This window comes from Balaenoptera physalus (genome assembly GCF_965194825.1).
Source record: "Balaenoptera physalus genome assembly, chromosome: 1".
Classification (NCBI taxonomy): domain Eukaryota; kingdom Metazoa; phylum Chordata; class Mammalia; order Artiodactyla; family Balaenopteridae; genus Balaenoptera; species Balaenoptera physalus.
In genome coordinates this window covers 12,176,819-12,200,776 of record NC_138882.1, presented here as the reverse complement: position 1 = coordinate 12,200,776, position 23,958 = coordinate 12,176,819, and the positions used below count along the sequence as shown (strand labels likewise).

The following is a 23,958-nucleotide window of genomic DNA, read 5'->3' as shown; positions in this document are numbered from 1 at the left end:
GGTGGCATACCAAGTAAAAACAAGTTACACGCAGAGCCAGGAAGCCCCAAGGGAGGGAAGCAAAGTGTGAAAGAGGTGCCTTTTATTTTAGGGGGAGTGGGAGGGGGCTTATTTGTGGTGAGCCTTAGGCAGACAAAGTGAAATTTTACGGACTGTACAGCCCCATACAGTGGGGAAAAATAGAAGCTGTGTAACCCCAGAGACCAGGAGGTGGACTACTGATAAATCTGCAAAGAGAAGTAAAAGGATGTGTTGAAGACAGCGGGATAAAGAGAGAACTAGGGAGTGAGGCTGTAGTCATCCTGATAGATATAGCAGCAAGAGTGATTTAGGCTGCTGGGAAGGATCCAATGAGAATTCAAGAGGGCACCGCTTCGGAAATCCTGCTCTGATCTTCCCACTCTCACTCAGTTCTTTAAGAGTTACCTGCGTTGGGAACATGATCATTAGGATTAATAGTATTCCATCAGTGCATTTCACTAGGATTTCCCTTGAACCCTCTCCCTCGCAGCAACCGAGGGAGGCGTAGTGAGGAAGCCCAACACAACCAAGCCCCCCAATAACCACTGTGGTCGCTTTAGGATGACCAGATCATCAGCGATTTGCACTGGGGGCTGAAGACGCAGAGGAGGCCGGGTCGCCTGGCGCTTTCGGGGGCGCTGTGCCGGGAGGCTTAGGCAGGGGGCCAGGGAACCGCGGGTGGAAGCGGCAGCGGCGGCGGCAGGAGCCCTCCCAGGTCCTGCTTCCTCGGCGAATCCTGCTTCCCCGGGACTCCAGGCAATCGACTTCCCTTCGAAACCTCAGCTCTAAACGCCTCGCTTTAGAAGCTAGAGCTTTGGAGGTTCTGAGGACCGTCCCTGGGGGAGCAGGTGGCAGGCTGTGAGACTCCCGCGTCACCTCTTATTCCTAAACAATTGAGGAGGGAGAGTGTGCCAGAAATGGCTTTGCTGCCGAATGCATTATCTTGCCTTTTTCATAGCCCGATACCGCAAACGATCGCCTGATCGATCGGGTAAGACTAGATTTATTCCTTCTCCCCCTTTCCTCTACGGCCCCGTCCCTTCTCCAAGCCCAAATCCCAAACCCAAATCCCAATCTCTCTCTCTCTCTCTTTCTCTCTCTCTCTCTCTCTCTCTCTCTCATTCAATTCAGGAACTTCCCTTTTCTCTTTGAAACCTACTTCCCCTAGGGAATTGCTTGTGTGACTGAGGGGCTGGCTATTCTCTTTGCGGATGATTTATATTTTGACAGTGAAATGAATCCCCCCGTCGCCACCCCACCGCACCCTCCTTAGAGAATCTCCCTTCCTCCCACCAGGGGTTGACTCTCAGCCCTGGGATCTGGGTAAAGAGTGCTGTGGGAGTCTTTTGCCCTCTGTATCTTCCTCTGGACCCTGAAGCTTAAGCATTATCCGCCTCTCTCGCTCTCTCTCTCTTTCTTTTAGAAATAGGAGGAAAAGGTAGAGTGGAAATTGATTTCTTGCAGAGACTGAGGCGCCGAATGATAGAGGGAATAAACATTTCCCCCGGATAAAAATGTTCCTGGTAAGTAATCTTATTTTCTGCGGTTGAAAAGGAAGACACATTGCTTCTCACCGTCCCATCCCCCTCTCCATTCATTTATTTGCTCTCTGTATGGAAATCACGAGCTGGGTCAGCAGAAATTTTCTTTTCCTCCTTCCTAGGAGAGTAGTAGCTTCTAAGGGTGAATTTGAAGAAAGGGGCTTTAAGCAGGCAACGTGAAGGCTTTAAGGTCCTAAATTTCCTACGTTCACAGTCTAGACACTGATAAAGCTGATGCCTGCTTGCTTGCTAAATGGGTAGTTAAATATCTCCCTTATTTCTTAACTCTCTTTCCTTTCTGAAAATAAAGAAAATAGTTTGGGGTCGTAGCCCCGTGTCTGTGCCCCTTCACCATGTTCTAAAATATATATATTTTTTTCAGTTTCAGATATGAGAACGTGTGTTTTTCACATTTTTGGCCAGGAAAGTTCAAGTCATAGAAACGTCTTACTAGTGTGTACACCCTCTGTCCAATTCTTGCACCAGAAACAAATTCATGGCGACCGAAGTAGGTATTTGCATGTCGTGGTGATACCTATGAATTTATCACGCCCTCTGGCTTCCGTGAGTCTACAGCACCCCCAGGCTGCACACGCTCATTCTGTGGAGAATGGGTAGGTGTAGGAGTGGGAAGGAGCTAAAGGGCTCTTGATTGTGCTGACGTCCTATGTCACTAGGTGCACAGAATAACAAAGATTGCAAATTGTGTGAACTTGGTTTTTCAAGTGTAAGCCGACCGTTTTGGATGTGAACAATTAAAAGAGACTTCCTCTAAGAGAAACCACTGCAATTTTGAGTTATAGAATATATTTTACTAGTGAACTATTCATATTCATTTTTTTCCTCCGTTGTCATTCTTTCCACTGTCAATTCCTTATCCCCAAATTTTAATGATAACGGTGAGCTAATTGTCATAAAATGTATTCATGATAAAAACAGGATGCCCTCAGCCTCATCTGAAATATCTGATCTTAAAATTCCATTGATAAGATGGTAAGAATAGACTTTATTTCAGATAATCAATTTTCTAGAAAGCACTGATATAAAATCCTAGAAGAGAGATAGCCAAGTGGGATATTACAATAGTAAGGCGCACCGTGCAGGTGTGCAAATCTGTAGTCGTCATTACTATCAAAATTGGCAAGGGAAAAAATTTCACTAAGGATATGTTTGTATAACTTTTTTTTTTCTTTCTCTCCTCAGGCTGTATTCCATTCCTAATGATGTCCTAGAACAGAAGGTTTTCTTCAGTCATCTCATTTTACCAAAAGGATGATTTCTGTGTATGTCCCTGTGTTTTAGACATATGTTGCTAGGGGGGATCTGAGGTCCACACAAGGAGGATGAATATCCTGAATTACATTCATTACAAACACAAACCTAACATTTGTGGTAGAAAGAGAGCATACTTTTCATATAAAAATTTCAATATGCTGCCTAAACCTACTTACCTAATTTGTTATTCAAGGAAATAGAATAATTTGTTGAGGACCCAACTTAAATTAGAAAATGTAACATTAGCATTTTTAGCATATACGTGAAATAAATGTGAGGTTGATGTTCTTTTAAATATTTGGAGAAAAACAGGACAGGATAAAAAATATTAATTTTGCAACCCATTGTTCCTTAACTTTAAAATAGTTTATAGCACTTTAATAAACAATGTATTTTAACATTATATTAAATCATATGATTATATTTGATCAACCCCCAAATAGAGCCATAGGCTTTATATCTCCTAGCTGGTTTTTACCTTAAGTACAAATCAGGTTTGGACTTAGATTTCAAACTTATGTACTCATAAATTATGCATTTTAATTTTATGTTGAGCATGTCTTTTCCTGGATAATCTCCAGGCACATCTGCAGTTGGTATTTTAGCAAGTTTTGTATTACAGGTAATGTTTTTGTCTGTTATTCTGGCTCCTTCTTCTTTTGAAATATACAAGTACCACCTAATGTATTTCTTACCTATTAATCCACTAAAATTTCTAATCTAAAAGCAACATTCAAGATATGTTGAATTAGAGAAAGTGAATTAGTGAAGCAAATTGCTTGTGAAGAGAAATGTCAATATGATTCAGATTATTTTAAGCTGAAATCAAATTTATAACAAAAATGGGTTATAAGAAGTACATTCAAACTGTTCCTCATATACAAAAAAGTCATACATAACACGCACATTTATGCATATATAATTGCCCTCATTAGAATATTTACATTTATTCCTTTTAGTCTCTTTGTTATGTGATTATTTTGGTTTTAGAGTTTTCTCTTTGAAAGTGTCTAAAACTTCTTAAATACTTAAGTGTGCAAGGATCTTCACGTCTCACTTCATGAGATTGTAACCAAACAGGACCCTACAAGGCCTTCCCAGAATAGATACACACCCATGTCCTGCGCCTGTGTTTTGTCTGTAGAAAAACTTTAGTCAAAGAATAAATTTAATCAGAGAAGTCAGAAAATGCAGAAAGAAAGGAAAACAGTCAAGCAAGATAAAATAATAATACTTTAGCCTTTAAACAAAGTCAAGGACTTTTAGTTCTTAATCAAGGACTGTAGATAATATTCTGAGCCATATCCTTTGAGCTGTTTTGCAGATACTGAAACCCCCGCCAGTGGGAGGAGTTAACTGTCTGCTGCCCACAAGCACGGAGACCCCAGACCACTTGGAACCAGAAGGGTGATGATGTTGACTCCTGATGACCTCACCACCAACCAATCAGAAGAATGTCCACAAGCTGATCACGCCCTGCTCCTTGAATACTATAAGACTCCTCACTACCCTCTCCCGGGTGGGACACACAGTCTTGAGGGCATTAGCCAAGGCAAGAAAGCTGTTTCTTTCTACTTCACCCAAAACTCTATCTCAGAGATTTAATCCAGCACAGGTGTACAGAGGCCGAATTTCAGCAACAAGATCAATATGCTGCTAAATAAACTGACCAGCATATTCAAATCTCAAAAAAGTGTGGTGGAACTTGAAGGGACATTAAAGATAGTTTAGTCTAACTCCTTCATTATGATCGAGAGATTGAGAACCAGAGAGATTAAGTGATTAGTGTAATCATACACTAACTAGTAACCCAAAGAACTTTAAATGTAGCTTTCCTAGCTTCTTAGCTAGTATTCATTCTAAATCAATTAAATTCTATTACTACTTGCTAAAACAAGTAGTGCTTCTGAGATTGAGCTAAGTAATAAATGAAGAAGAGAGAGAGCAGTGCAAAAATGAATAAATTGCAGTCTTTTCTGATTTAATTTTGTTGATAATACTCTTCATTGTAGAAAACTTTTCTTCCCCTGCTGTGTTTTATCCTCCCCTCCTCCCTCCACCCCTGCCCTCAATGACTGGAGAACATTTCATTATGTAATTTTACTTCCTCAGGAAAGATTCTCAGTGTTCTTTTTGTTTGTGCATTGGGTTGTTCCCTAGACTATTTTCAACCACACAATACAACCTTAAACTGTAGATAATTCCAACCACCTGAAGACCATACTCCATCATGTCACCTCTGTGTTCTACTTTTTAAATTTCCTACCAATATAGGAATAGGATTGTATCAAGAGGAACCCCATCATCTCAAAATAAGCTGTTTAATTAGACCCTGATTTACATCAGAAATGACAAACTCACACACACACACAATATGAAATAAATGCAGAGACTAAGACAGTGCATTGTTAAGAAAACATCATGCAAAAAAAAAAAAAAAAATCCATGTTCCATTAAAAAAGGGCTATCCTTATTAGGAGAAAAGCTGCAAGACTTTAGCCATTTAGGGGGTGTTCAATATTCTGCAGTGGCTGAAGCCATATCAGTCTTCATTCTTTCATATACATCAATATTTGAGTATTACATTCAAGTCATAAGTTTTAGAAATAGCAAACCTAAAAGACAAACATAAACACTAAAATCTATTGGGAGTTATTATTACCTCAGAAGGGTTATCATTCCAGGATTAAACAAGACAAGAATAGAATCAGATTTAAACATTAGAATGTACTCTTTAATATAAAATTAAATTTTTACACTAATCTAGAATATTGCAAAAGATGAAACACATATGAAGAAGAATTTATATTGGTTATTCTATGTTTCAAGTCTTGAAAAAAATCCACACTAATCAAAACCTACTTGTTGATAAATAAAAATATCTAATTGTTAAAGGGAAAGATAAGTAAGTTCATAGAATTCTTTTAAAAGCCTTCTATGGACCTGTTTCTTTAAATAATCTCAATATCAAATTGTGCAATTTTGTTATGAACATCTCATATATGATGTAACTGTCTCAAAGAGCTTAATTAATTTGCCAAACCAAGTAGAAGAATCAGAATTGGAAGTCAGGGGACACACAATTTTGAGGGCATTAGCCCACTGTGGCCCCCTTTGCCTGCCAAAGCAACAAAGCTATTCTTTTCTACTTCAAAAAAAAAAAAAAAAAAAAAAAGAATTGGAAGTCAGTTTTTATGATGTCATAGTTTCAGTGGATTTCCATTGTACCATTCTATCACATATAAAATACTGGGATATAGAAGCACTCTGGGAAGATTTGTTAAGTAGCATTTGTATTGCTATATGTGTTTTTGTGTGATTGATAATGTCTTCACATGTACATAATGGGATTCAGAGCCTAACCTATAATATTTCAAACACAAGCTGCCTACTATCAGTTCCATGAAGAAGGAACCGTTATTGTATTTTTTCAATATTTATTCTTAACTCACTCACTTGTATCTCTACTGATGAGTACAGGATACTACATAGAAAAGGAGCTGAATTCATATTTATTTAATAGATGAAATTAAGTACCTCACCAAACTTTCCCTCTTTAACATTCTTATAAAGGCTTATTATATTTAATTTTTATCCAACATTTAGAAATATTGTTACTAAATGATAGCATTCTTCAAAATATATTCAGAATATTTGACATATATTAGGCCTAGTAAACCATGTTAACGATGATGACCCTTGGCTGTTACATGGGAGTTTATGTTTTTATAGATACCTTACTAGCCACCATACTAATTTAATCCTCTCACCATGCTGTGAATTAAAGCATTTTGTTTATTTGAAAATGAGAAAAATGAGGTTTGAGGAAATTGAAGCATCATTTTTCATTACTAAAAGAAATAATTGAGCTATTTTTTAGTCATCTTTCAGTTCCTAATTTGTTGGACAGAAGAAGAAATGTAATGAAAATATCAAGTTATTTGTTAATTTTATTAATAAATTATTTATGCAAGTGTAAATTGTTTATGTGTCAACTTTTGCAAGTAAATTATATTTATAGAAGAGTGAAATGTTTTTAATATTATGAGTTGTCCTATAAAGCTATAAGGTTATATAATATTTTGCTATTCAGAATTCTCAGAATTAAATTTTTGACATTAACAAAAATGATTATTTTCTAAATTGTACTATCAAAATGTATTCATGAGTATAGTGAGCAAAGTATGTTCATTGGCATAGTGGTTCTATGGATTGATGGAATATCAATTGACATGTATAAACTTGCACAATTTTTGAAGTAACTTACAAAAATGACAGGCTTGAAAACATTCAAAGAAATGATCAGATACAACTTTCTTATAATCCATCCTTGTATCTGGATTTCAATAGTTAATCAGTTTGGTAGAAAGAATACTAGCCCCCAAAATGTCCACATTCTAATTCCCAGAACGTGTGACTAGGCTCCTTTATATGGCCAAAGGAACTTTGCCAATTTCATAAGGTTAAGGACCTTGAGAAACAGATAGAAGCCTACATGAGCTGTGTTTGCCTAATGTAATCACAAGCACTTTTACAAGAGAAAGGCAGAAGGACAGAGTCAGAGAAAGAGATGTGATGGCAGAAGCAGATGGAGTGATAGGGACCACCATAGCCAAGGAATGCAGGCAGGGCACCCTCTAGAAGCTGGGAAAGGGAAGGACACAGATTCTTCCCTAGACCTTCCAGAGGGAATGAAGCCTTGCTGACCCATTTTAGACTTCCAACCTCAAGACTGTAAGAATAAATTTGTGTTGTTTTAAGGCACTATGTATTTGTGGTAATTTATAATAGCAGCAATAGGAAACTGAGTCAGTCAGCAAAGAGTTCAAAAATAGCTAGTATGCTGTTTCCTCTCAAGTAACTTTATGATTTAACAGCAAACTCTTGCTTCATGGCCATTGCATTCCTCCAGGTACTGAAATATTTCATCAAGAGCCAAGTTGATTCTTCCAACTTGGTTGCATAAGGAATGGATAGAAACCAGGGTGTGAAGAACTGGACAAAGCACTACTTTCCATAAATAAACTAACAATTTTAAAGCTTATAACATTACATAGTTTTGTTCATTTAGAATGTACTACTTAGTATATTTTTACACATATTATCATTCAATCCATACTGACTTGGTTTTTAAAAATATAGATATAGGTATAAGAGAGTGAATAAAGATCTTTACATCTGAAGATTATATGAAAAATATATGGTATGAAGAAAAAGCACAATAAGATTAAGTGCAGAAGCCAAGGGAAATTAGCAAAATATTAAAAGAAATTTGAGATCTAAAATGAGACCACTAGAGAATGACTGACAGGAAGTGGGAGGATTTTTATTTTCATGAGAAGATTGACATGAAGCAATTTGATTGTTTTCTCCTTTTATTTTGTACAGTATTGCAATCAAGAAAAGAAACTGAACATTTACTTAATTAGGATGCATCATTAATTTTAGTGTCTCATGAACTCCTAAGGCCTATCACCCCTTTAACGAAAATAAAAAGAAACTAAGCTACATGATTGCCAATTCTCTTGGTATCTGTAAATCTCTCTAACACTCATACTTCCTATTCTGAAAAAATACATACCTTGTAGGAGGATGAAAAGCAATCCCTCAGATTGATCACAGAATTTTGCCTCTGAGGAGAAAATATGAATTTACAGACAAAAGCAATTTTAAAAGACCATATAAAATGAATTCATTTTGTATTTATGGAAGGAAACCAAGCCTAAAAGTCAATTCAACAAATATTTATTGAGCATGTATTCAACAATCGTTTATTGATGGTATTATATATAAGCAGCAAGGTTCTAAATGTTATAAGGATATAAAAATAAATAAGCTACAGTTTTATGTCCTAGGAGGAGGATAAGGGGAGTAAACTGATAAATATAAAGTTCTTTTTGACTCCATCCTACACTCTATTCACATAATCAATCATCTTTTTATTAAAAGACAAAAAAATATTGATTGTCATCTAAAGGCCAACACTTCTGAGGATAATGTACTGAATAAGATGACCAAAGTCATAGACCCCAAGTATCTTACAAATATTGACACAGCAGCACCAACAAAAAAAATAACAAACCTAGAGTTGAATAATTGCTGGTATCTTTAGCCTAGGCATAAGATCCCTTGAGCAATACATGCTTCATTTATTTATATTATTTAATAGCTTCTGGAAGCATGTAAGTTTGTTACCTATTGCCTGCACTTGTTGGGAGGAAGAGTTTGCTTAGAGTTTAAGAGTTCAGGAGGATGGATGGTTTTTACACTATAATTTTAAAGTGACAATTAACAATTCCAGTATCCTGTTGTTCAATTAAAATTTGAAATTTGTGCTGATGCACCATTCAGTTGAGTCAGTGGGATGAGTGTGGTGATCTGATACACAGTGATTCAGGGACCCAGATGCCTTCCGTCTCATGACCCAGTGTTCCTCTAAGTCCTTAGATATTCTCTATTCATTCGGTAAATGTGGTAAAGAGAAATTGTGGAGGATCACTTAGGAGATTTTGTGGGCCAGATCTAGAAGTGGCTCATATCACCTCCATTCACACTCCACTGACCAGAACAATTCTTATGACCACATCTAACTGCAAAGGAAGCTGTAAAAGGAAGTCAAGCTTTGTGTCTAGGAAGAAGAAGAGACCGTGGATAGCAATCTGCTGCATCGATACTCTCAAACCACAGCATTCTGTTATGTGACTAAAGAATCAAACCATACGTTCAGTGCAGGGCAGAGACTTCAACTTTGCTGTGGGAAGGAATTAGATAGAGTTTTATGGGTGGTGCCTTGTTAGGTAACAGGGGGAATTCCAGTCCTTGTCAGCATCTAGAATGGGCTCTGCACATGGTTGGTGCTTAATAAATGTTTGTTAATGAATGAATACCTATGGCCTTGGGGGTTCCCATAAAATATCCCTGTGCCCAAATTTGGCATTCAACTGTATATCCACACACACAAAAGTGAATCTAAACACAGAATTATACTTTTTACAAAAATGAACTCAAAATAGATCACAGACCTAAATGTAAAATGCAAAACTAGAAAGCTCCTAGAAAATAATATAGGAGAAATCTAGGTGACCTTGACTTTGAAAATGATGTTTTAGGTATAACACCAAAAGCACAATTCATGAAAGAAAAACATTGATATGTTGGACTTCATTAAAATTAACTTTTGCTCTGCAAAAACACTACTATGAGAATGAAAAGACATGCCACAGACTAGGAGAAAATATTTGCAAAACACATACCTGATAAAGGATTGGTATGCAAAATATACAAGGAACCCTTAAAACTCAAAATAAGAAAAAAAATTAAACATGGGCAAAAGATCTGAACAGTGATCTCACTAAAGATTTGCAGATAGCAAATAAGCATATGAAAAGATGCCCGACATCGTGTCATTAGAACTCTGCAAATTAAAAGAACTAACACAATATTGTAAATCAACTATACTTCACTTCAAAAAGAACAATGAAATGGCACTGCACACCTACTAGAATGAACAAAATCCAAAAAACTAATAATAGCAAATGGTCAGAGGATGTGGAGCAACAGGAATTCTTATTTATTGCTGGTGGGAATGCAAAATGGTACAGCCATTTTGGAAGAAAGTTTTGGCAGGTTCTTATAAAGCTAAATGTAGTATTATCATATGATTCATCAACAGCATTCCTTGTTATTTACCCAAATGAGTTGAAAAAGTATGTTCACAGAAATACCTGCAGTTTTATTCTTAACTGCCCCAAACTGGAAGCAACCAAGTCATCCCTCAAAAGGAAAATGGATAAACAAACTGTGGTACATCTGTACAGTACAATATTATCCAGTGATTAAAAGTGTACTACTAAGCCACAAAAAGACATGGAGGAACCTTAAATTCATATTGCTTAGTGCAAAAAAGCCAATTTGAAAAGGCTATGCACTGTATGATTTGAACTATGTGACATTTTGGGAAAAAAAAACTACAGAGACAGTAAAACAATTAGTGATTGATCAGTGGTTGGTTTTTATTGGTGACGGTGGTAGGGGAGAATGGGATGAATAAATAGAACACAGGGGATGTCTATCTCAAACCAATGGTCAATACTTTCAGGACAAAACAATAATTGATCTTCTTTCTACATCTTTGATTGCTGCCTTTGAGTTACTTTTTCTACTATATTCTCATCATCTTGAACTTTTAAAGTTAGAATTCCCTAAGACCCAGTCCTTGAACTTTTTCATATTTACATCCACGCTAAATCTCTTGGAGAACTCATTCATTTCCATGGCATCCAATACCATTTGTCTACTGATTACTCCCAAGTTTATATTTTCAGGCTGATCCTTTCTCCTAGACTTTTCAGAATCTATACAAATTCCTATTGAACAATTTCACTTGGAAGTATAGTAATCATCCTAACTTTAACATGTCCAAAATTCAGCTGTTGGACCCCAACCCTTCCTCAAACCGGTTCTACATATGTTCTTTGCCAACTCAATTAGCGACAATCCATCTTTGCAGATAGGAAAAAAAAAAGAGAGAGAGAGAGAGATCTTTGACTTCTCTCTTTTTCACAGAGCTCATACCCAAAGAATCAACAAATCATCTTAACCCTACCTACAAAATACATCCAGCATTTTACTACTTCTGATCTCTTTCATTGCTAACATTCTAACCCAAGCCACCAATTATCTCTAACCTGATTTATTGCAAGAATATCTTCTTTCCTCTGCCTCCCCCATTACCATTTTTTTCTATCTGTAGCAACAAATACTATAATCCTGTTAAAATGAAAATTGATCATGTAACTCTGCTAAAATATACAATGAGTTCTTGTTTACCTAGAACAAACACCAAAATCATCACCATGGATCCCAAGACCCTAAAACGTTTCATCTTTCTTTATCCTCTAGTCTGTGAGTACTGTATCCTTAGTCACTCTCTTCCAGCCACCTTGGCTTCTTTACAGAAATTGCAAGTCATGCTCCTTCCTTAGGCCATCATATTGATAAGAAGTCCCATTTTATACTTGTCTGATCCTAATTCCAGGGCTCATTGGGTCCCAAAGCAGCTGTTCAGTATGATCTCCCTCTGGAAAAGCTGGATAGTCTCCATAACATACATAGTTCATGAGAAACAAAGTGATACTTCTTCAGGTCCCTTTTCTTTCCAAAATGCCACAGTGCAACCTTTCCTGTATTGTCAACAGCACCCTTGAAAGTTGTTCCTTTCCAAAATTCCAGGAGAAAAGTGGAGCAGAAATTTCTCTCCTCTATGACATCTTATTATCTCTATTCACACCCAGTCTTCACCTTGCTCTTCGCTTCCTCTCCTTTTTTCCCGTGGCCAAGTGGACTTTAGTTCACTTTCTATAAGTAAGAAAACTGTCCTTATGTCTAATGTTCTAAACATTAAAGTAAAAATTCTCTAGATTAAAAATTCTCTGCCAGAATAATAAGATTCTGATGTGAATCCACTGAGATATGGCTCTCAAAGGGAAGTTTTTAAAACTTAGTTTCTTCAAGGTTTAGCTCTTATAAACAAAAAGTGCTTTGGTTTCATACCATATAACCAGTTGAGACTAAAGAAACACATTCAGGACATTAATTGACATTGTTTTTCCCTTAGGGGAGGAAAGAGCAAACAACTGCTGAGTTAAAATATTCAAATTCTACCCCATTGCCTTAGAGCAAAAATGGGCTTATGTAAAACTTTTACAAGAAAGAGAAACATGAATTGATGAGTTTGAATCTATCTACATGCAAGAAAGTGCTTTTATTTCAGGGCAAATATTCCTTTGTGTTCTTCTCTATGACACTTTCTAGTGTGCTATCTAATACATCCTAGTAGATGCTGAATATTTGACTCAGAAAAATTCCTGCCCTCAAAAGCCAGATGCCATCACTCCTATTCTTGTCAGAATATTGATTCTATCAAGTATCTGCTTCTTTAATTTATTATTTTAAAAATCAAATCTCAAATTAGGTCTGAATTGTGGGGTCTAGGTCACATGCTTGGGCTACAAAAAAAAGGCAAAAGAGGAAAATAAGTTTGAGACTCAAATTGTCTAAAAGTGTGTAAAGAACGTGCAAGGAAGTTACAATACATTGCAAATATCTACTAATTTGTATATAGCTTCTACAGTTAAAAGGTAATGACCTTCACAGTCAGTATGAGGATGTTAAAGCAAAATAGTGACTATCTAAAATTAAACTTTAATTGACAGATTATTGTAAATTTCTTATAGAATCATAGAATATTATTGATTAAAATTACCATGCAAATATATTTGAAAGAGATTTGAAATGTACTCATCTTACTTTTTTCCCATGCAAATGTTATCTTTCCAGCAGCTTTTCTTCAACTTGCAAACCAAATATCCAGTATATGAAAAGCTATGAACATTGTCCAGTACAATTATTCCTTTTTAATAAATTCTAATTGAGTTCTAGTAAAAGTTATAATTGAACTAATGTAACAATTCATGCTTTTACCCATATCATTGCCTAATACATATTAATACATATAAACATTTGAGATTATTAATTATTGGAAAAACACTTTTAATCTAGGATGTAAAAGGAAATAATTATTGACAATTATAAAGAGGATTAATTTTCCTAAATATTATAAATGTAATTAATAATATTTTAAATACTATGTTTACTAAAAATTCGTACATATGTGCTATAGAATCCTCAGTTTATTTGCCATTCTCTCATGAATCAATTGATAATCCTTAGAGGCAAGACACAAAGTATTTTAAAGTAAATATTGTTTATATAGACAACATTAGGGGCCCTAAAGATTTCTTTGTTATATACAATAATACATACACTCAAGTTTTCTAGATTTAATTAAGTTTAATTATATGCCATAGAGGGAAAAGCAATATTATCAATTAAAAGCAGAAAAGACATTGGGACGGAAGGGTAGAAATTTTGGTCACAGATAATATAACCAACTATTTCTAGTAAAATAAAATTTCTTTTAGCAATTATTGCTACATTTCTTTGATAAGATCTTAATTTGCTTTGAGAATCCCATAAAAAAATTTTATTTGCTCATAGAAAATAAGACAGTATTTGTTGTTAAGCATGAGTAATTAACAGCAGATTTTTAAAAGTCACCAGTCTTGAACAAGTATAAGAAAATGTGTAAGTTTTCAAGGGGCAAATATATATTTGCAAATTAATATATATAAAATACAAAAGAATGTAAACTCAGTATATTCATTGTGCTATATGTCCCACACTTGGATACTAGCAGGTTTACATACATTTTAATCATTTTGCTATTAACATATACATATATAACCAAGTTCTTACTAAATATTCTCAGTAATAAATTCTGCCTAATATGTAAATAGTTGATTTATTCCTAACTGTATAAAATTCATTGTTGCATTAGAATTCAGAAAAAATATATACTTATTTATATATCTATTATAAGTAAAAGTGTCCTTCTTTTGTTTAATACAGGTCATTTTTATTCTATGCATTCACAGAAAATTCTTCAAACATCATCACAACACTAATGAAAAACTTGGTAGCATGAACTTGGTAACTCTCCTTTCTTCACTCAGAGTTGGAATATACGCCAGTCTTCTCATGTCTTCCTAAAACTGTGGATTGAACAAAATCAGTAAAAGGCAGGTAGTGTATTAGTCTGCTCAAGCTGCCATAAGAAAATACTATAGACTGGGCCTGTTAAACAACAGAAATTTATTTCTCACAGTTCTGGAGGCTGTGAAGTCAAAGATCAAGGTGTCCGCATGGTTGGTTTCTGTTGAGAGCTCTCTTCCTGGCTTGTAGATGGCTACCTTCTCACTGTGTTCTCACATGGTAGAGAGAAAGCTTTGGTGTCTCTTCCTCTTCTTATAAGGGCATCAGTTCTACTGGATCAGACACTGCCTTTAGGACCTCATTTAGCTTTAATCACCTCCTCAAAGGCCCTATGTCCAATGCAGTCACATGGGGTGGGGCGTTAGGGTTTCCATATCTGAATTTGAGGTGACCCAATTCAATCCATAGCAGATAGACTATGCCAAAAATGATAATTCACCTCAAAAATAATTAACCTTTACTTTTAATTTACCTGATGGTTCTTTTTAACCATCAGTCTAGACCAGGAGTAGTTCACCACTTTCTGTTTTACCAGAGATGGTAATGCTTCTATGCAGAGCATCCTCCAAAAAGAGTGCTCATGAGGTAAACTGTGAGTTATGCATAATTTCTTACTAAACTCCAGCAAGAGAACAATCATTAATGGGAAGACCCAGGATATTAAGTTAATCAAACAAACACCACAAGAATGTATAGGGGCAAAAACTAGGGAGATTCACAACTGAAATTTCTGAGACATTTTTTTCTGCCATATGGGGATAATTAAATAGATTAACTTCTAAATAGAAGCATTTTCATTTTCTCAATCTGCACTCTCTCCCTAAGAGATTTCTTTAAATCTATTATATGGTTAGTATAATGGCTGGATTGGACTGGACACTTGTCATAATACGAATTGCTCATTGTCTGAAACCCATTCCTATGAGTGAGGAATTCTCCACTGCATGAGACTAGTTTGGACCCAGAGAAGCTACAAAGATGCACTTTTCCAGCTCAAGCATATGTTCTAGGTTGCATAATCAGATGCACATGCCTAGCAGAGTTTAAATCTCCAGCTAGGAAACAAATCATCTCACACAGTTAGCGGTTCATTTTCATGGTAGCCTCAGGCACAGCTGCGGCTCGGGCACAGCACTGCTCCTGCACTGCTGCACTGCTCTTTGCAGCAGTGCAGGAGCGGTGCTGGCAACACCTTTAGCAGCATCCAATATCCTGTGGCACAGAGGGGTCGAGGTGAATGAGGTGGGAGGTATGAACATTCTCACTAGAAGGGCTCTGGGGTATGATTTTGGCTTTGAGTTGACTACCTTGCATTCTTTGCCCTTGATTGTTTTCTGAGCCTGGTTCTGTGGACATAGTTGAGAATACCTGAGTCAATAAAAATCCTTCCAGTAAAGCCACACTTCTGCTTAAGTGATCCACAGTTGTTTCTATTGCTTATTTATAGGAAACCTATTTGCAAGTAACTGTAACTGGTGTACTACCAGTCCAGACTCCTCTTCTGTGCTCCTGATGGACACGTACAACTGACCATGCAATATCTCCTATTAGAAGAATGTCACGAAATACTCCAAATCAATAAACTCAAAACTGAACTCATCTTCTTTTTCCTCAATCCTACTCCTTTTCCAGTATCCCTAATCTCAGTGAGTGCTCCCACCATCCATCCAACTGTGTAAGTCATTCCTGAATTACTTTCTTGCTCTTCCCCCAAATTGAATTATCAGAAAGTGCATACAACACCATAAATAACCCTATTCTGATCAGTTCTCACTGTGTCGTTATAACCCTTGCCCAAGCTGTTATTGTTTGTCGTTTGGACGACTGAAAGCAACTCCTAATTGCACCTAATCCGAATTCTCTACAACCTAGTCAGTGACATGTTTTCAAATGTCATATAAACTGTGTCATCCCCCCAATTATAATTATTTGCCCCTTAGAATGGTTTCCACTGTTAGGACCAATACACAGTTTCCCAGTTTGGCTTATAAGCCACATGACCTGACCCCAATAAAATTCTCCAGCTTCAGGTTGTACAAAACTCTTCTTTACCTTCGTTAATCAAGACACTGCTTTATTTCATTCTCTTCTGTCTGCCATGCTCCCACATGCTTCACGTCCTTTATACTTGCTATTTGTCTGCCTGGAATAAGATCCCTTTTCATCTAAACTTGCTTGATTTCTACTCTGTTGTCATATCACAGGTCAGATGATGTTTTCTGGTGGGCCTGTGACATCTCTGACAAAATAAAATCTTTACTATAGGCCTAACATTTGTAGGTATGTGGTCATACTGCATATAACAACCAATAATCATTATAAAAGAAAATGAATTCGTTTTTCAACTCAGTGTAAACCTATAATTGAGTTAGCTGCACTTAGACATTGATACTAGAATATTAAAGGCCAGTTTGCCATGGTAAAGGATTATATCAGGTAAACTTTGCAGCTTTTCTTATTTTTAATAAAAATAGCATGTTATAAAATAAGAATTAAATGCCCTTCAAATACATATAAATATTGAGAAGAAAGGAACAGCAATGACCTAAACAAACAAACAAACAAACAAAAAACTCTTGTTTTCTCAAAGAATAGGATATTGCTTATTCTTAACTGTGGAGCTGACTTTCCCCAAAAGAAAAGCAAATGGTCAAGTGCTCAAATGCCAGGCCTGTTGAAAGAGTGTTCATTGGAAAACTCACAGGGATAGAAGCAGTAGCAGGTGTGTAGGTCCCTGATCACCTAGTGCACATCTAGAGGGCTAGCAAGGCATGACATCACACTCCAGGAGAGGGATACTGATCCTTCGGCCACAGATCCTTTAAGTGGCGAGAGTGGTAATGTTACCGAGTCTAAGCTCATACTGCTCGCTGCATGAGACGCCAATAATCGAGAGGTGAGTTGCCGGGGAAAGAAAGAATGACTTTATTGAGAAAGCCAGCAAAATGAGACGATGGTGGGCTCGTGCCCCCAAAGAACCATGTTGCCTGAGTTAGAATTCAGGCCTCTTTTATACAAAAAGGGAGGGAGTAAAGCCAAACATTTACTGGTTCCCGTCAGCCTCCAGAGGGGATGTGTTCATTTCTTCCTCCTGCAGTCATTCACAGGTGGGTCTGGTCAGGATGTTTCCTGTGAGCTAAACAAAGGTATTTTAGCTTAATGCTCATTACCTGGGAAGCAGGGTTGCCAGAGATGGGTCATTATGTATAATTTAAGCTTATAGGCAATATCTCTTTAGTGATTAACTTGTAATAGAATACAAAATATTCTTTCCTATTACAGTAAAGTGCCCCCTCTTTGTGGGATTGGGATCAAGACAATAGCAATATGACAGGACAGAATCTTGGCTCCAGTCTTATCCTGCCCGTCCAGTATTTTTAAATGGAAAAGCACAGACCTCTCATTGGCAGGATCAGGAATCTCAGTCCAAGTCTAGCCCTGGACCAGAAGTGATTGCTTGAGCACTAGACTGTGACTGCTTTCTTTAGGACTCTGCCTGAGCCAACTCCTTTTCTGGGAGGTCAGCTTCTTGGAGATCAGTTTTGGTCAAGTAAACACTAACTTTTCACTGAAATAATTAAAATAAAGTTTGAAGTAATTCTAATTACCATAGTAATTCATATTTCCAATACTATTTATAATTTGATAGACCTGATGTAGTAAGATTTTTATCTCAGGCTGCTTGTATTTCCTTCTCCACCATCCTAGTATCTTCCCATATTTCCTTTCCTATTATACATCCTTGTATAAAAGATCTGAGGTAGAATTCAGTTTAAATTCTCTATTTTTCAAAGGGACTTTAACCTTATTTGTTTTCTTCAGAATTAGACATTTTGGATATATCAATGGTGCATCTTCACATCTGCCCTGGGAATGTGAAGGTTTCCTTATCATTTGTCTAAAGAAATATGTATATTTCCCTCTGGACTTCAAGATTTTTGAAATATATAAAGATCTTGATTTTTATTAATGCTCTAAACTTTAAAAAGTAAATTCTTACTCCAGTTGTAGATATTTATATATAGTATATTTTTTTCAATAATGTATTATTTACATTTTTCTTTCAGTATTATACCTGGAGTTACAATACTTAAATGCATAAATCTCAACCTTTTGGTGCATAATACTATATTCTTACTAAATCACAAGTAGAAAATACCATAAAAACTTAAAATTTTAAATGGTACATGATTAAATTTGGGAGCAATATTAATTAAAGATTTCCATCATGGTTTTAAACTTTGAATTCATATTTTCTATTATTATTATTATTACTGTTCAAATTTTTATTAGAAACTAACTATAATTTTAAACTGAGAAGGAAACAAAATAAAAGTCATTTTTGGGTACAGATTCTGAGTAGATTATCTTTAAAAATTTTAAGTGAGAAAAAATGAAAATGTCAAATCTTTCCCATATTGTGAACACAATCTCTTAATAATCAAGAATAATGTATTTCATAATAGAAAGTTGGAAATGCTACATAAACTGAAAACACTATATTGTATATAAATGTTATCTATAAATATATATATAGATAAGATATTGTATATAATAATATATAACCATATAAGACACTATATATAATATTTTTACCAAATTGAAAATTACTTTTTGTAATTCTTTATAGAGAATTAACAGTGTGCTTCACCATAGGTTGAACAATAAAAAAAAATATGAAAACAAAGAAGATAGAGACCATACATGTATGATTAAAATCTGAATAAACATCATCTTAATAACTGTCAGTTTGCCTGAACATTAAAAAAAATACAAAAATTGTTTCAAATGAATATGTCATTTATCTATTAATTTTATGGATATCAAGTTATTTGGTATGTAAATTTATACTGCTTATTTTCTTAAATACTTCAGTGTGACCCTGACATTTTGGACAAATTTTAATGAAAAACCAAAAGAATTTCAATAGTACCGGTAGAAGACATACAGTCAAAATCTGCAGGGCTAATTTGTGACCTAATTTATTAAAGAGTGTCAGTAATGCCTGAAACTCCGTGTGTTTTATTATTACCCTCCATCAATCATTAGTTCCAAAAACTATTCCTGTATTGTCCCAAGGAAGGGGTGGTGGATAATGCCCGAGATGAAGGAGAATATGACATATTGAAGCTTTTGAACACTTAAGAAAGAGGAAAAAGCCCCAACTTTGGAATAAGAAAATGATCAAAGTAGATAAAACAGTCAGTAAGACATATGGTTATTTAAGACCTCCTAATCCTGAGGCAAAGTACCTGAGCAGGGAAACCTGAGGAAGTTGAGAATAAATTGACTTTTCTTTCTCCTTCCTCCCCTCCTCCTTCCCTCCTTCCCTTCCTTCCTTCCTTTCTTTCCTTCCTCCCTCTCTCTTTCTCTCTTTATATATCCCCTTCTTTTTTCCTTTTTTTTCTTTTTCTTTTTTTTTTTTTTCACATTTCAGACTCAGAGAAGAGGCTGGCTTTCAAGATGCATCATCACTAACACTGTAGGACATCAGAACAAAATTGGTGTTCGAGCATGGTTTCCAAGACACGAGGTGTCCCATGGTTCCAGTGTGCCATTTGAAGTGACAGGTTACAAAGCTACAGAAACCAGTTAGTGAATGCATCCGATGGTTGCATTGTCATGGAGAAAAGCACACTTGTAGAAAACGACCAAAGGGCTGAATTACCAGGTGAAGAATTGAGTAAGAGTCACAGGCAGTCCTCAAAGGGAAATAACAATGAGACTTAAATGGGAGTCCATCAGCAAAGAAGAGACCATCCCAAGAGCAAATTGAAACAGAAAACGTCTTGAGTTCTGTAGCTGCACAATGGAAGCCCACAAAATATGGATTGAACAGCCAGACAGGGACATTATTGTCATTGAGACTCATGTGGATTCAGATGATACTACATAAATCTATAACTGTCTCCCTTCCTACCACAAGACCACAGTAAACTCCCCCATATATTAGGACACTATATTTGGAGTACAATGAGAAGGAATGAAAATCTGAGATTTCAATGATTTATCACAAAAGAAATAACCAACAGATCTGGATGGCTATAGTAAGATCAGACAAAACAGTCTTTAAGACAAAACTGTCAATGGAGATAAAAAAGTTCATTTTGTTACAAGAAAATGTTCAATTTATCAGGAAAACATGACAATTATGTCTCTACCTAAAATAAACATTCAAAGTTATATTTTTTTAATTACATAATTGCAAGGACAAGGCTTGTTTGCTGGCCTAATGTATAAGGTCTACACTGGAGAATGTATTTAACAGTAGTAACTGGAGATGTCAATATCAAACTTTCAAAGCCAGAGAGAAAAATTAGGCATAAGATCAACAAGCAAATAGAAAAACACTATAAAACAACTAGACTTCTACAAAAGAGGCACCTAATAAGAGCAGAGTGACACATTCTTGAGAACCCAGGGAACATTCTCCAGTGTAGACCATATGTATTAGGCCACAAAACAAGTCTTGATAAAAGAACTGAAATCATACAAAAGCATACAAAGAATGTTCTCCAATCCAGTGTAATTAAATTTTTGTAAATTACAGGAGAAAATGTAGGATATTCACAAGTATATGAAAATTAACATATTCCTAAATAATAAATAAGATAAAGAAGAAACAACAAGGGAAACTAGAAAATACTCTGAGATGAATGCAGTTAAAGTAGTTTTTAGAAAGAAATTAACGGCTATAAGTGCCTATTTTTAAAAAAAGAGAAAAGATCTCAAATCAGTAATGTAAATTTACATCTTGAGAAACTAGAAAAAGAAAAAAAAGAGCCATCTGGATTGAAATCAAGCATTAAGGAGAAAATAATAAGGATTAGAATGAAAATCAATGAAATAGAAGATAAACACATAGAGAAAATCAATAATATCCTATTTGGTTCTTTGAAAGTACTGACAAAATTGAAAAACTTTTAGGTATATTGACAAAGAAAAAATAAATCAAATTATTAAAATCACAAATGAAAAAGGAGATTATACCATTGAATTTACAGATACAAAAATATTTATAAGGGAATACCATGAGCAACTGTATGCTAACATAGTATTATGCTAACATATATTAAATAATCTTGATGAAATGGAACATTCCTGGAAAGGCACAAATTACCAAGTCTGACTCAGAAAAAGGAAAAAAATTTGAATGGACTTATAATAAGTAAACAGATAGAATTAGTAATTCAAAAACTCCCCCAGAAGAAAACCTCACTCCAGGCCCAGATGGCTTCACTGGAGAATTCTCAACATTTCAAGAAGAATTTATCCCTATTCTTCACAACTCTCAAAAATAGAAAAGGAAGGAACACTTTCTATACTAGTCATATTTCTCCAGAAGAACAGAATCAATATTATATATGTGTATATACGTGTGTGTGTGTATATATATATATATATATATATATATATATATATATATATATATATATATACAGAGAGAGAGAGAGAGAGAAAGAGAGAGAGAGAAAGAGAGAGAGAAATTTATTAGAAGGAATTGACTCACCCAATTATGGAGGCTTGGATGTCCCACAAGCTGCCTTCTATAAGCTGGAGACCCAGGAAAATGTGTATAATTCAGTCTGAGTCCAAGGGCCTGAAAACCAGAGGAGTCAACGATGTAAATCCCAGTCTGAGGGCCAGAGAAGATGAGATCAACTGTCCCTGGTCAAACAGTGATACACAGAAAAAGGGATGGATTCCTCCTTTCTCCATTTTTTGTTCTTTTCCATCCCTCAGTGGATCAGGAAGGTCAAACTCCCTTATTGAAGCCACAGATTCAAATGCTAATCCCATGCAGAAATGCTCTCACAGACACTCCGAGTATAATGCTTAATCTGGGCACTTCATGACCAGTCAAGTTCATACACAAAATTAACCATCAAACTCCCCAACTCAATCTTATGGGGCCAGTATTGCACTGATAACAAAAAGACATAGACATCACAGGAAAACTATCCCTTATGTGGATAGATGTGGAAATCCTCAAGAAGATACTAGTCAGCTGAATTTAGCAACCTAACAAAAGGATATATAAAATGACTGGTTAGGACTTACTTCTGAAAAGCCAGGTTGATTTACCATACAAAATCAACCAATATTACATACCATATTAATAGATATTAATACATTAAGGAAAAAATGCCATTTGGTCATCTCAATATATGCAGAATAAGCATATAAACAATCTAGCACTTTATCATAACAAAATCACTCAATAAGCTAGGAATAAAAGGGATCTTCCTCAACTTGGCTTCCTCAAAGTTTGGCTATGAAAAATCCACGGTTAACATCATACTTAAAGGTAAAAGACTAAGTACTTTCCAACTATGATTAGCAGCATATAAAGGATGCCTGCTCTTACATGTGGACATGGGAAGGGGCAAGAGGAGGGTAGGACGAATTGGGAGATTAGGACTGATGTATATACACTATCATGTGTAAAATAGACAGTTGGTGGGAACCTGCTGTATATAGCACAGGGAGCTCAGCTTGGTGCTCTGTGAGGACCTAGATGGGTGGGATGGTGGGGTGAGAGGGAGGTCCAAGAGGCAGGGGTAGTGTATACATATAGCTGATTCACCTTGTTATACAGCAGAAACTATCACAACATTATAAAGCAATTAGACTCCAATAAAAAAAAAAGATGCCTGCTCTTGCCACTTCAATTCAATATTGTGCTACAGGATCCAGCCAGGGAAATTCAACAAGAAAGAGAGTTACAAGATATTTAGATTGGAAAGAAAGAGATAAATTATCTCTCTTCACAGATGGCCAGAATCATGTGTATAAAAAAACCTTAAGAAATCCACCAAAGACCTATTGGAACTAATAAACTAGCTTAGCAAGTTTGCAAGACAATTAATCTATGACAAAAGGGGCAAGAATACCATGCAGAAAGAAAGTCTTCAGTAAATGGACAGCTGCATGCGAAAGAACCAAATTGGACTACTCTCTCACACCAAACACAAAAATGAATTCAAAATGGATTAAGACTTAAATGGAAGACCTGAAACCCTAAACCTTCTAAAATAAAACATAGGCAGTAAGCTCTTTCACATAGGTCTTAGTAATATTTTTTTGGATATGTCTCCTCAGGCAAGGAAAACAAAAGCAAAATGAAACAAATGGGACTACATCAGAATAAATAACTTGTTGAATTAATGCATTTGACTCTTTTACATTTTGTTTCTTTCTCTCTCCCTCTTTCTCATACTAAGTGGATTTTAAAGTGTTTGATCTAACATTTTATCCTGCTTAGTTTATGTAAGAGTGTCCTCTCATGCTTTAAAATAGTCTTTGTAATACTTAACTTCTTATGGCAGCATAGAATTTCATTGATTTATTTTTTAAAACCTACCTTATTTAAATATCATTTGCAAATATTAAAACACATCTACTCAAAATGTATTTCAAAAAGTTTTAACAAATTAATGGACCTGTGTAACCACCACTGCATTCAAATTATAGAATATTTCTATCACCTCAGAAGTTCCCATACAAA

At 35.6% G+C, this 23,958-nt stretch overlaps 1 long non-coding RNA gene across 3 annotated transcripts; it reads left to right on the top strand.

The window, feature by feature from the left end:
* Nucleotides 1-921: 921 nt before the first annotated feature.
* LOC309644601 lies at nt 922-21,618 on the top strand. 3 transcript variants are annotated; one of them, XR_014254514.1, is made up of 3 exons: nt 922-1,012; nt 1,445-1,544; nt 1,945-21,618. It is a non-coding gene; the product is annotated as an uncharacterized lncRNA (long non-coding RNA). The 3 variants fall into 3 exon arrangements; XR_014254515.1 differs by having other exon boundaries at nt 1,445-2,176; nt 2,766-21,618; XR_014254516.1 differs by having other exon boundaries at nt 1,445-21,618.
* Nucleotides 21,619-23,958: the final 2,340 nt, after the last annotated feature.